The sequence below is a fragment of the Bubalus kerabau genome, chromosome 11, assembly GCF_029407905.1.
Source record: "Bubalus kerabau isolate K-KA32 ecotype Philippines breed swamp buffalo chromosome 11, PCC_UOA_SB_1v2, whole genome shotgun sequence".
Lineage (NCBI taxonomy): Eukaryota > Metazoa > Chordata > Mammalia > Artiodactyla > Bovidae > Bubalus > Bubalus kerabau.
The window spans coordinates 74,440,286-74,452,738 of record NC_073634.1 but is presented as its reverse complement, the minus strand read 5'-3'; the positions used below and the strand labels follow the sequence as shown (position 1 = coordinate 74,452,738).

Sequence of the window (12,453 nt, the reverse complement as noted above, 5' to 3'; positions counted from 1 at the left end):
CTTTCCACTCCATACTCAGTACAGACAGATATTTCCTAGTCAGTCTTCAGTTTCCTTACACACTTTGTTGATCAGAGCAGTTTTGCCTGTATACCTTTCTGGGCTGATTTTTATAGACTGTTTTGGAAGGATCCCCCATCATTTTAGTTCCAAAGGCTAACATAGCTTGAAGACTAACTGGGTCCAAGGTCTGATTCAGCCCTTTTGCCCAAATTCTCAATTCTCGATAAATGTAGTTGAGCCAAGGCATACTCCTCCCCTCTGCTCTCAACAGCCACTTCACCTCTCTCCGGCCCAGCTACCCTTCCCATCAGGAGCAAGTCTCTAGTGAAACACCAAGGCAGAGCACTGCTTGGCCATAAGACAGATGGCAGTTTATGGCCTGACTGTAACTTTCTGGTTCTGTTAACCTAGTGCAAATTACATCTCTGTGACTCAGTTTCTTTATCTATAATCCTCTTAGAAATTTTGCTAAGATTGAATGAGAGAATGTATATAAATTGTTTTAAGATCAGTTCAGTTCAGTTCAGTCGCTCAGTCATGTCCGACTCTTTGCAACCCCATGAATCACAGCATGCCAGGCCTCCCTGTCCATCACCAACTCCCGGAGTTCACTAGTGCCTGGCATATTGTAAACACCAGATACTTAATAAGTTGCTGTGTTATTATGACTGTCATCTCAATCAATGTTATCATCTTCCTCCTCCTCTTGAAATACTTGGAGATCCCGATTTTTGAAAATTCTACTCCAGATACTTCCCACCAGGACCAGGGGTATTATCAGTCCCCTGAATTCATTTAGGATAGGCTAGTGGGGGAAATACAGGAATAGACATGAGAATATCATGGTAACTATGACAACCATGACCATCAGTGGGCAACCTCAGACTGCTGACAGGCTAGACCTATTGAGTATTAAATCTGGATACTGCTCAGCCTCTGAGATCTTCAGGCTGAAGCAGGCTTGCAGTCAGAACGAGAAGGTCTGGAAAGTCTTCAGCGCTCTAGTGAATCCATACTGATTTTGGCTTGGGTCTTAGTCTTAAGAACTCTTACGTGGATCAGATTTCCAGCATTTTTAGGAATTTTAAGAAAGGTCAGTTATGGGCTTTTCAGTTCAGTCTGGATTTAGAGGTTTTCAGGATTCCCAAAGGGAGTCCTGGAACTAAGGAAGTCTTCTTCTGTGTTAACCAGATTGTCTGGGTCCTGAGTTGGGCTGCTTACAGAATGAAGTGGGATCTGAGGATCTGCCTGTCATTTGGGCCTTTCTGGAGATCTGAAAGGAGGCTTTTGCACATAATCCCTGTTCCTCTGCATAATCACTGTTGCTTGCATACACGACAACTAGAAAGTTTCAGTTACTTGCAGAGTGAAGAGAGGGCCTATCCGAACCCTGACCTTGGACTGACGAATTCTGAACGCAAAGATTACAGTAGGCCTCAGGGCAGCTTTACCCTGTTAAGCCTGGCATGGAACCTCTTACTCCCACCAGCTTTTTGGAGCCCTGTCTGTCCTTTCTTAGAAATTAAAGTCGCTTCCTTCTTCATTTTAAGAAGTCATTTTTAACTTTTACATCATTGGCTTAACACACTCGTCAAACAGATTAAGAACTTTAAAAATATTATTTAGATTTTTTTGCCCCCTTCCTTTTTATCTTTCATTTTTTAAAGAGAAAAGACAAGTGGTAACACGTACATTAAAAAAATTTAATTTAAAAAAGAAGTACATTAAAAATTGATTATTTTTCTCATTAGGAACTTCTTTTGAGAACATGACACATTTTCTCATGTGGATGTTATTCTTTGTTTTGTCATGTGGCCCTGTCCGGTGCAGGGCACGGCATTTAGCATCCTCAGCCCTGCCTGTTGCTTGAATGACCTCTCAGATATTGAGACCATTTCATGGTGTATGTCCCCATGCATTTCCATATCCCCCTAAGAGGGTGCTGTCACCCCGATTGAGATGGAAACTAATAACCTTTTTCCTTTGAATTCCAGATTATAAAATGAGCACTTTGTTAGACTGTTTATTTGAGAACCTTAGTCCTATTCTTAGCAGAGATTTCTAGGAATCCCAGAAGTACTTTACTCTTACTCTGTGGATGTCAAGCCTCTTCTTTACAGACCAGGATCTCATCTCTTGGGACGTAGCTTCCACAGAAACAGTGTCACATAGCTCAGGCTGGCACATTTCAGGTTTGGCCTTGCCCTTCTGTGTTACGGCACCCTTCAAATTGGGCTGCATGGAGACGTCTGCTTTGGGGCCGCAGTAAGGGTATCATGACTTTTTAAGATTACTAATTTTTTCTAGTGTGACCAGCCCCCTACTAATAAGTTACATTTCAAATTGTATGCGTATGTTGATTATTTGGACTCTGGGATATGCTTTGCCATGGAAACCATTCAGTACATAGTTAGGTTACCAAGGAAACTAGATGTTCTCAAGCCATAGTGCCTGCCGTGTAGAGCAGCACATTTAGAGGGATAGGGCCCAATCCTTTTATTCCTCTTCAGTGGCTGTCACTTGTACAGCTTGCCTTGCTGGGCGGTGGCAGGGGGCCAGCAGTGACCCAGTCACAGCAGATTGGGCAGACTCAGTTCAGCCAGTACAAGTCTATATACCATCTTTCTAAATTCCATATATATGCATTAATATACTGTATCAGTATTTTTCTTTCTGACTTAGAAACAATGACCCTATATATGAGACAGCAAAAGAGACACAGATGTAAAGAATGGACTTTTGGACTCTGTGAGAGAAGGCGAGGTTGGGATGATGAGAGAATAGCATTGAAACATGTATATTATCATATGTGATATAGATCACCAGTCCAGGTTCAATGCATGAGACAGGGTGCTCAGGGCTGGTGCACTGGGATGACCCTGAGGGATGGGATGGAGAGGGAGGTGGGAGAGGGGTTCATGATGGGGAACACATGTACACCCATGGCTGATTCATGTCAATGTACAGTAAAAACCACTACAATATTGTAAAGTAATTAGCCTCCAATTAAAATAAATAAATTAATTTTTTAAAAAGTATATACCAAGAGGTCTGCAAACAAAGCTCAGGCATATCTTCTCTATATAAAGTATAAATGCAAGGCAAACCACAGCTGAGCTGTCGCTTGGCCCTGGATTGTTGTCTGAAACAGTGGTGATCGCCTTTCCTTTATTGCTTGTGAAACCCCCTATGCATCCCAAAGCCAGGGCAACTGGAGCCAGAATGAACACAGAGCGAATGGGGTACTTTTTTTTCTTCCTTGAATTATCAAATGTCCTTGCAAGAAATTACTATTTCTGAGCCTCCATGTGGGCCCTCTGTCACCCAAAGAAAGCCAGCCAGCTCAAACCAAACAGGAGTCTGTCCACAAATGCTTATTAACCCACGATCTAGGTTCTTGAGTATTAACCACGTTTCTCTGTTATTTGCCACTTATTCCAGTAAAGATAGGAACCGAGTGACCTCTAGACCCATTGTAGTCTTCTAAAGACAGGGGTAGTAAGAGTATTAGTGCTCTCCTGTTTTTATTGCCTGTTTTGAAATTAAGCTGAATTTGGCTTAAATGTTTATAGTGCCTGTTTATTGCCTGCCCTAGCATGGTGGGTTAGAGTCGCCTTGCCAAGCAGTGCTGAGCCCTTCCGTGTTACTCCTGGGCCTCTTCACTTGGTGTCCTCTAGTCAGGGTGATGGCTGCCATCCTCCTGTCTTGTCATCACCCTTTGGGCCTTCCTCATTTTATAGTCTGTTATTTCTCATCTTTGTATGCTGTCTTACTCAAAATATTTTCACTTTACATACATATTGCACTTCCGACCTTAGAAGTATATTCTCCACATTTACCTTTGCAGGCTAGATAGGACACGCATGGCCATCTCCATTTTCCAGAGTTAAAGTCACAGCTCAGATACCTTAAAGGCCTTGCCCAACTCTCCCCCTTTCCCGACAGGTCTGGAGCTGGATCTCGGGTTCCGAGGCCCAGGTTTCTCATGCTCTTCCCACCGTGGCAGTCTGCGTGCCTGTGCGGTTGCTGCTTCCTGCAGCCCTGCTTAGATGCTTAGTTGCTCAGCAGACCCCATGGACTGCAGACTGCCAGGCTCCTCTGTCCATAGAATTCTCCAGGCAAGAGTACTGGAGTGGGTTGTCATGCCCTCCTCCAGGGGATCTTCCCAACCCAGAGACTGAACCCAGGTCTCTCACATTGCAGGTGGATTCTTTACCGTCTGAGCCACCGGGGAAGCCCATGAATACTGGAGTGGGTAGCCTATCCCTTGCTATTTTCCTGCTTTGGGTTTTTACTTCAGTGCTAACCATCCCTGGTAGAGAGCTAAACTTCCTTCTCCAGCTGCTCTAGACAGAGTTCTTGGTGCTTTGGCCCTGCTGTACCTCTTCAGCAAATTGGCAGTCTCAGACTGCCATGACTCCTGCCATGACTTATTTATTAGTGAATTAGTACCTTTGCATATTTTATAAAGTGAATTAATGCCTTCAGGTATTCATCTTGATGGTTAATAATCATATTTTGTTTTTATATAGTGTCTTTTCATCAGAAGCATATATTATCTTCCATTATGTAGGGGAGGTTAACTAGTTAATTACTTGTCTAAAATCTTAATAAGAGCAGAAGAGGGGAAAAGGGAACTCATTTCTTTGAGAAGCTCATGTGAAACAGACATCGAACTAGGAACTTTAAATATATGATTTCATTTCATCTTCGCAAAAGTTCTGTGATGTTTCTGTAAGATGGTATAGAAAAACTGAAATGAACTTTTTGGCCAACCCAGTATTTTGAAAAAACTGTAGGTCAGATAAGCCAAGTAACTTATACTGCAGGGAAAAAGTAGATGAAATATTGAAATCTAGCCTTCTCTGGTCTGAAACTCATGTTCAGTCTACTCTCCTGTGTACCTTCCTCTTGGGCAAAGGGCTCAGTTTGCAGGGCTTATAGTAACAAACAGAAAGGTGCCTGGGACACTGGGTAACACAGAGGGGATGGAGGTAAGCTGGAGGACAGCTATTTCTTTTTCCTGATAACTCCCAGCAAAGAGCGAACTCACTCCTTTCCTTTTCCTCTGAAGATCATGAATGTATTGATAAATGCTCCGATACAAGTTTGAGCTTGTCACTTAGTTGAACCAGATGGTAAAGAGTCCACCTGGAGTGTAGGAGACCCAGGTTCAGTCCCTGGGTTGGGAAGATCCCTTGGAGAAGGGAATGGCTACTGTAGGGGAAGAGCAAATTAGCCAAAATGGCTCTCTGGCACCACATCTCGCCCCCTGTTTTGTAAATAATGACTTTGTATGGTTATGCAACTGCTGAGATAATTTGTAGACCTATATAAGCACCACCGGAAAAGCCCTTGTGGCTGTATCCGCTGGGTCAACCACAAGAGAATACAGCGTGTCTGCTGCTTGTCTGCCTTGCTGCTGTGGCAGTCGAGAGAGAATAAAACATGTTTGCAGTTCCTACGGCCCCTCACATCTTCTTCCAGCTTCCCCACTTGCTCCTTGCCTACCCTGGGTTAAGTGATCAGCGATGCAATTGGCATAGTTGGCAGGATACAACGAGACAGCTACCCACTCCAGTATTCTTGCCTGGAGAATTCCGTGGACAGAGGAGCCTGGTGGGCTACAGTCCATGGGGTCACAAAGAGTTGGACATGACTGAGCAAGTAACACTTCCAAAGTAATCAGGAGCAACGAGTCAGTGTTTTAGGAGCTGTTCAAGGAGGGCCCATTCAGAAACATCACCCACGCCAAGCAGTTAGAAAGCTGCTTGGAAAGAGTGGTGCTTCTCTCCTAGAAAGGCAGTGAGACCTGGGGAAAAGAGGGCCAGCCTGGAAGGCAGGAGTACCGTGTTGTGGTTGTATGACCTAGGTCAGTAAGTCACCTCACCTGGCTGGGTTCCAGTTCCCTTAGCTGTGAACGTGGGAACTGAACTCAATGGGCCCCCCAGCAACTGCCGTTTTATTATCATAAACATGTCTTTAGCATATTCGTAGGAAAAGAATCTTTAGAAAACAAGACTGAGAGAATGATGAAAAACCTCTTGCTACTCAATGTCCTTGCCAATGACAGTTTTTCGTTGGGAGCCTAGTGTCAGTCGCTCCCAGGGGTCTGACTCTTTTGCAGAAAATAGGGCACCACTGGAGCCGTGCTGCAGTCAGACTTGTGGGTGAGACAGTTATTGATTAGTGAGTGACTGGGGATAGTGTTTAAGGTCTCCAAAGATACCTGTGATTTGAGATTTTGCTCTGTAGGTTTTAAAGAAAACATATCCCAGGCTTTGAAATTTCTCTTGGACACTATTTACAGCTCTTCTTGCTGACTCCAGATGACTTGTGTTTATGCCCACGTGCTCCAGGCAGATCGGCTGCTCTGGAGGTGTGTAATCACTAAGAAAGGAGGATAATGACATACTTGTTCACTGGACAGTCAAGTGTTCCTACAGTAATTCTTAAATAGCTAAAGCTAATAGCTAATTACTTATATAATAAGTATGAAAAAAAACTATAATTTAGAGCAAGATAGTTAAAAATACTTTGGTCCAATTTGATCTCTTAATAAACTACAAAAAATTTAACATTTGTGGTTTAAACTGCCTCTGGCTTTCTTTCCCTAAATAGAAAATTCAGTTCAAATCCTTTCTTGGAGAAAGACAGGAGAATTTCCAGAGCTTTCAGGGGACCTTCCCTCTTCCTTGAATCTAGCGTGGGCCTTTTTTTGCTCTTGGCGAGGAGAGGGGACGTTGCAGGAGCGGAGTAGCAAGGAGGACCTGGGAGGCTTCCCTGCTCTACCATAAAGGTGTCTGTGGTTGGAGGTTGGGGAGGCAGGACTGGACAGAAGGAATTGCAGAGAACCAACAATTGAAAAAAACCCAGGATGAATGATGCTGTCTGGCCCTTGTGGATTCATGCTGGAATACCAACAGAAATATCAGTATTTTGATTTGTAAAAATAGTGTGATACCAGAATACCAAAACTAGTAAAATTTCCCTTGGTGGAGTAAGGAAGGGAAGACTTCACAGAAGAAGTGTGATTTGAGCTGAGTTTTAAAGGACAGTCACTAACTACTAGGCCTTGAGCCCTAAAAAAACATCAGTTGATTTGGCTGGTGACCACAAGGAGAATTTCACGTGGTGTTCGTTGCTCTGTTGTGTCTGGCTCTTTGCGACCCCATGGACCATAGCCTGCCAGGCTTCTCTGTCCATGCACTTCTCCATGCAAGAATCCTGGAGTGGATTGCCATTCCCTTCTCCAGGGAATCTTCCCAGCTGAGTTACATGCTATTCCTTGCAGGAGTTCAGTCTGTAATTTAACTGGGGGGCAGAGGAGGGAATAGTGTAGATAGCTCTTCTGTTCTTTCGTTCTGTTCGTTTATAGTTCTGTTCTTCATTCAGCTGCATCTTTTCTACCCCTTCTCCTCTTTGTAATAAAAGCTTCCAGTAATCACTTGAGCAGTTCTGTGTGTTATTCTTAGTGGGTAACACTTTGATACATTAACACCTCATAACATTTCACATAGAGTTGTTTTTTTCTCCCCAGTGACTTTAGCATTTAAGAATGCAAAGACACATTAGGATTTTGGATCCTGTTTCTTGGATGCTCCTCTTTTCAGAGGCTTATTCACAAATGGCTTTTTTTTTCCTCATACTTTTTCTTTAATGGGCATTAAATTGGCCCATTGTTTGTCACACCTGTTTTCTGAGCTGCTAGTTGGTGTATTTGAAAATGCAAAGCCTGTAGCAATCACTTTTTCTATCTAAAGGCTTTTGTTCTGCTTTATTCTGTTCATATACGTGAGTATTTCTTGAGGTTGCGTTTTTGGAACAGCTTTTCAGTTCAGCTTCTTTTTGGTCAAGATTTTAGAGATTCTAGTCCAAATCTTAGCCATTTACATTGCTGTTTAATTAAAGCTGTGTTTAAAAAAAAAAAGTAGTTCATTCATTTCACTTAGTTTTGCTGTCTCTGAGACCTCCAAGTCTTTGTTGAATGTGTTGAATCAGAATTTTGCTGTTTTAGATGGCTTTCTGGAACCCCAAAGAAGTGCTTTTCAAAAGTATGACCAGAAGACTGTTCATGTGTAGTATAGATTTCCTGAACTTGTCCCAGAACTACCAAGTTAGACTTTTGAGGGCTCTGAAATCTAGGCTTTTAAAAGCTTCATAGGTTGTGCTGTGCACATAAAATTTGGAAAGTTCTGTCTTGAGCATTTATTTATATATTATATTTGGGATTTATTACCTAATTGTCTTTAGGACATGCTTGAGTGAGGTTTGGACTTTCTGCGGATTCTCTTTGATTTGACTTTTGTGAAGCATACTCCTCAGAAAGAGTAGGGTCATACTTTCCCTGGTATTCAGGAGCATTACAGAGAAAATCAGGCTCCAACAGTGTTATCTGAACCCAAGTCACCATAAGGCCTCTTGTTTGTGCGATGCTTTGATACGTACAAGGGCAGCACACCTACACGTGATGCTTGGAAATCACCCTCCTGGGTCACAGAGGGCCACATAGCACATTAGACATTAGAATATAGCTAGTCTAAGCTCTGGAGCCTTGTAATAATAGTAATTACCATAATGATACTTTGTATTTCTCAAGTGTTTCTAAGCTGAAGGTCTTCAAGTGCCGTATTAAATATGGTATGCAACACCCGGGCAAGAGACAGTGTTAAGTTTCTCATTTTATAGATTCAGAACCTAAAACTGAACAAGAAAGTTAAGCTTTGACACTTTGACACTTCTTTGGGATAATGACACATTCAACTTAGAGAAATGGGACTCTTTCCAAGAAAACGTTTGTGATTTGGGGGGAATTGGAGGAGCAGTAGTGGTAGGATATTTTGGTGTTCCAGATTATATCCTAAGTGAAAACGTTTTTTGGTTACTTTAATTAATGCCTTTAATAACTAGAGGTGTTACCTGGAAAACACCATCATTTTATTAGAATTTCTGTGCATCTTATAAATCCCATGTTCCTTTGGGCTCCTCATCTGCCTTTCCTTTACTGAGTCTTCTTTATTTTCAATCATTTATACAAGTCAGAATATTAAAAATAAAATAAATAAAACCTTCTAGAAAGGACCTTAAAGATCATATGATCAGGCCCCTTTGTTTTATACGACAAGATACTTGAGACTTGAAGGGTTAAGTAAAAGACTCACCCAAAATGGCCCAGAAAGTTTGGATATGAAAGATACAAACATTTAACTTCTGTAGTCTTAACAAAGCTCAGTGGTGCTCTACTACAGCATTCTCAACTGTAGTCACCACACTTTACATTAGACCCTCAGACTTCATTCATCTTACAGCTACAAGTTTGTATCCTTTTACCAGCTTCTCCCTCATGCCCCACCTCCAACAACTTTCCTTCTGTTTCCAGAGTCCTTACATTTGTGTGTTTTATTATATCTCTGTTCTCAAATGAGCTGAAATATACATTAAGTGAATACAGTATAGGGTTGGGAGTCAGTCCAGGTCCTTCAGAGTCCCTGTATAGTTATCACCTTTTTTTTTTTTTTTTTTTTTGCCATTTTTCTTTCTTTAATGTTCTTTTTAAGTTCACCTTTGGAGCCTACAGTGTTTCCTTGCTATTACTACCTTTTACATTTTCTCCTATTTGCTTTTCCTGTGTTCTTCCCGTCATCTCCCTTCTCTTTCTTCTGCTTTTGTGAACTAATAATACTGTTGCATTTTAAATAGTTAAATATCCAAGAAACATAAAATTAAGTTTTTTTTTTTTTTTCTCTTCACGTCAGACGGGTAATGTGCCAGTGTTGTAACAAGGTTTGCGGAGAGGCACATGTCACGCAACAGCGTGAACACCCAATCATCACGCTCACGAACTACAAAAGGATCCATCCTGAATATGTTTATCATTTAGAAAAGGCAGACTTAATTAAAGAAAAAGTACTGAGAGACTTCTGGAATATTTGAGGTTTTTTTTCTTAAGCACTTTAGCAACTGTAGAAATAAATCATTCTTAATTATCTCAATCTTCAGCATTCTTTAGCTCAGCAACAAGTGTATGCATAACTAGCATTCCTCTTATGGGTGATTTCTGGTGACTTTTGCCTTACAAATAAAATGAAGAACAATTCCTAAGATAACAGATTAAGAGAAGATAGGAAATTTATTCATCAAATGATTGATAGAAAGGGATCATCTCCTTATAGCTAGAGTGCAGTGTAAAAATCTCAGTGCAGGCTGAGAATGCTGGTGACTTATGCAACAGAGTTCTTCATCTTCATACCCAGATGACTGAGCTAAAGGTACACAGTATAAGTACTTGGGAAAAATGGAAAAGGTCTTACAAAAGTGTTAAATTAGGAACTTCTTATTTGAAGCAGTTCAACTCTGTAAATATTTATTGGGAATCTGAAGAATAAATATTAGTGTACTAAAATCCAGGTGCTGGAGACACTGAACTACAGGAAGAAAAGTAGGAACAGTGAGGGAGCATAGTATTTATTCTTCCCCCTGGGAAAGGAAGACAGGGACAGAAATACTAACCACATAATTCCCCATCTTGACCACCAGAGGGGGCTGTCAGCCATAGGCAGCTCAGTTGCTGTTCCATCACGCTTCCATTTGGAAAGCAATGGGGTGAAAGAAGTGTGAACTAATTGTTATCTATCTGGATAATTCATATCATGAGATACCCCTGTGTTATGTTTACCAGAATTTTCTACATCACTTTCCTGTTTTTACCTCCTGGTACCTGAGAAGAAAATGGGAGTAATCTGATGTGATTTGTTTGTAGAATAATGTTAGTTATTATTGACTCCTCTTTTTCTGAAGCTTATAAATTTATTTGGGGGCACAAGTATGGATAGGTTTTTCTAAGTATATGTACCCACACTTAAGAGACAGCATGAGAAAATTTATTTCCTACTTTTTTCTGCCTGTAATCTTGCTATCCTAGTCAGTTTTTAGTCTTCCGTCAAGATTCAGATTAAATGTCATCTCCTCTCCAGAGCCTTTCTTGGCACTATTCTGTATAACAGAGCTAAGTGCTCTCTTTCATACTCCTGCATGGCCTTTATGCTCAATCAGGGTTTTTAACTTCATTGAATTAAAATTTCTTCAGTTTATCTCTGTCACTAGTTGGAAGATCCTAGAGACTACATGGTATTTATATTTCTGTTCCCATTGCTGTGTACAAAACCAAATACAAAACCTGGTGAGTATCAGTCACAGAGTGAGTAAATTTTAAAATATTTGTGAATGACAGTTCTCCATAGACTATTTAAAGAATATTGTATTATATATTAGTAGTTATGGAGCCTTTCCCAGAATTATAAATAAGCTATCAGGAGTCATCTTACAAAATAATTGATTTTAGAAGATGTTTAGAAAGTCATATTTATCCTAAAAGGGAAGAGGTTATAGGGTTAGCTTTGCAGACCAGGCCCTATATGTGGCTTATCTTTTCTTCCTGTAGTTTGCTCCCAATGCCGCAGCTTTATGAAATTTTGAGACCTATTTGGAATTTTGATTTTGTGACTTGTTTGAAATGCATTTTTTATTACTTTGATTAGAGAGAAATAAGTATTTTCTTTAAATGAGTTTAGGTAGTCTAGGGACATCTTTGAGTAGTAGGTCAAATTTGATTCAATATTATAAATTTTAAAGTGGAACTTAATGGGAAAATGTGATTCACTCCATTCAATTCAATTGATAGAAATCTTTTTCATAGCCAACTTTTCTTTAAAGTGAATTATGTGTTTCTGTTTAGAAAACAAATGTATTGATGTATAATTTTTAGATTTCTATAAGGATGAAAATAGTAAGCTCTTTGACTTAAAGAAAATTGTAAGACTTTTTTTTTCTAGAAATAACATCCCAGTTACTTCCCTGTATATGGAAAATTTCCATTTCTCTTATCTTGACTGGAGAAGTTTCTCCTGGGCAGTTTAGAACTCTAAAGAAAAGTATTTCATCATCTTAAATGAGCATTTATCAAGTGACTGCTATGGGAAAGTCATACTACAGTCTCTTGGAAAAACCCCACTTATCCAAAGGTGAGACTCCTGGTAACCCCCAGGAAAAGAGCCATGCTCCCTGGACTCAGGGAAAGGGAGTGAGTCTGAGTATTGAAGAGCCTATTTTATTTTTATTTTTTAATTAATTTTTATTGGGGTATAGTTGCTTTACAGTGTTGTTGAAGAGCCTGTTTTAAGGACAAACTCTGATTTTGTTTTATTAATATACTGACCTGGCAAACTTGGTCAGCCTATTTTTACACCCTCAGCATATATGAAGTAACATACGTGAAGGTAGGTAGGCTGATCTACGTATACTTTTGGCAGCAGCAGCAAATACAACTTTAAGAAAGCAGGAAAAAAAAAAACAAAACCTAAATTACATTATATCAACTGACTTCTCCAGTGTTGGCTCCACATCATCAATAGAGTTTAATAGTGTAAAATTAATTCTGTTCAGCAGATTATT

General features: G+C 40.4%; 1 protein-coding gene and 1 non-coding gene across 13 annotated transcripts in view; one reads left to right on the top strand and one right to left on the bottom strand.

Moving 5' to 3' along the window:
• Positions 1–12,453, top strand: part of BABAM2 (BRISC and BRCA1 A complex member 2) — a 470,493-nt gene that overhangs the window by 282,664 nt on the left and 175,376 nt on the right. The window lies entirely within an intron of this gene.
• On the bottom strand, positions 9,753–9,857 carry LOC129623936 (small nucleolar RNA U13). Its single transcript, XR_008700685.1, has one exon. It is a non-coding gene; the product is annotated as a small nucleolar RNA U13 (small nucleolar RNA).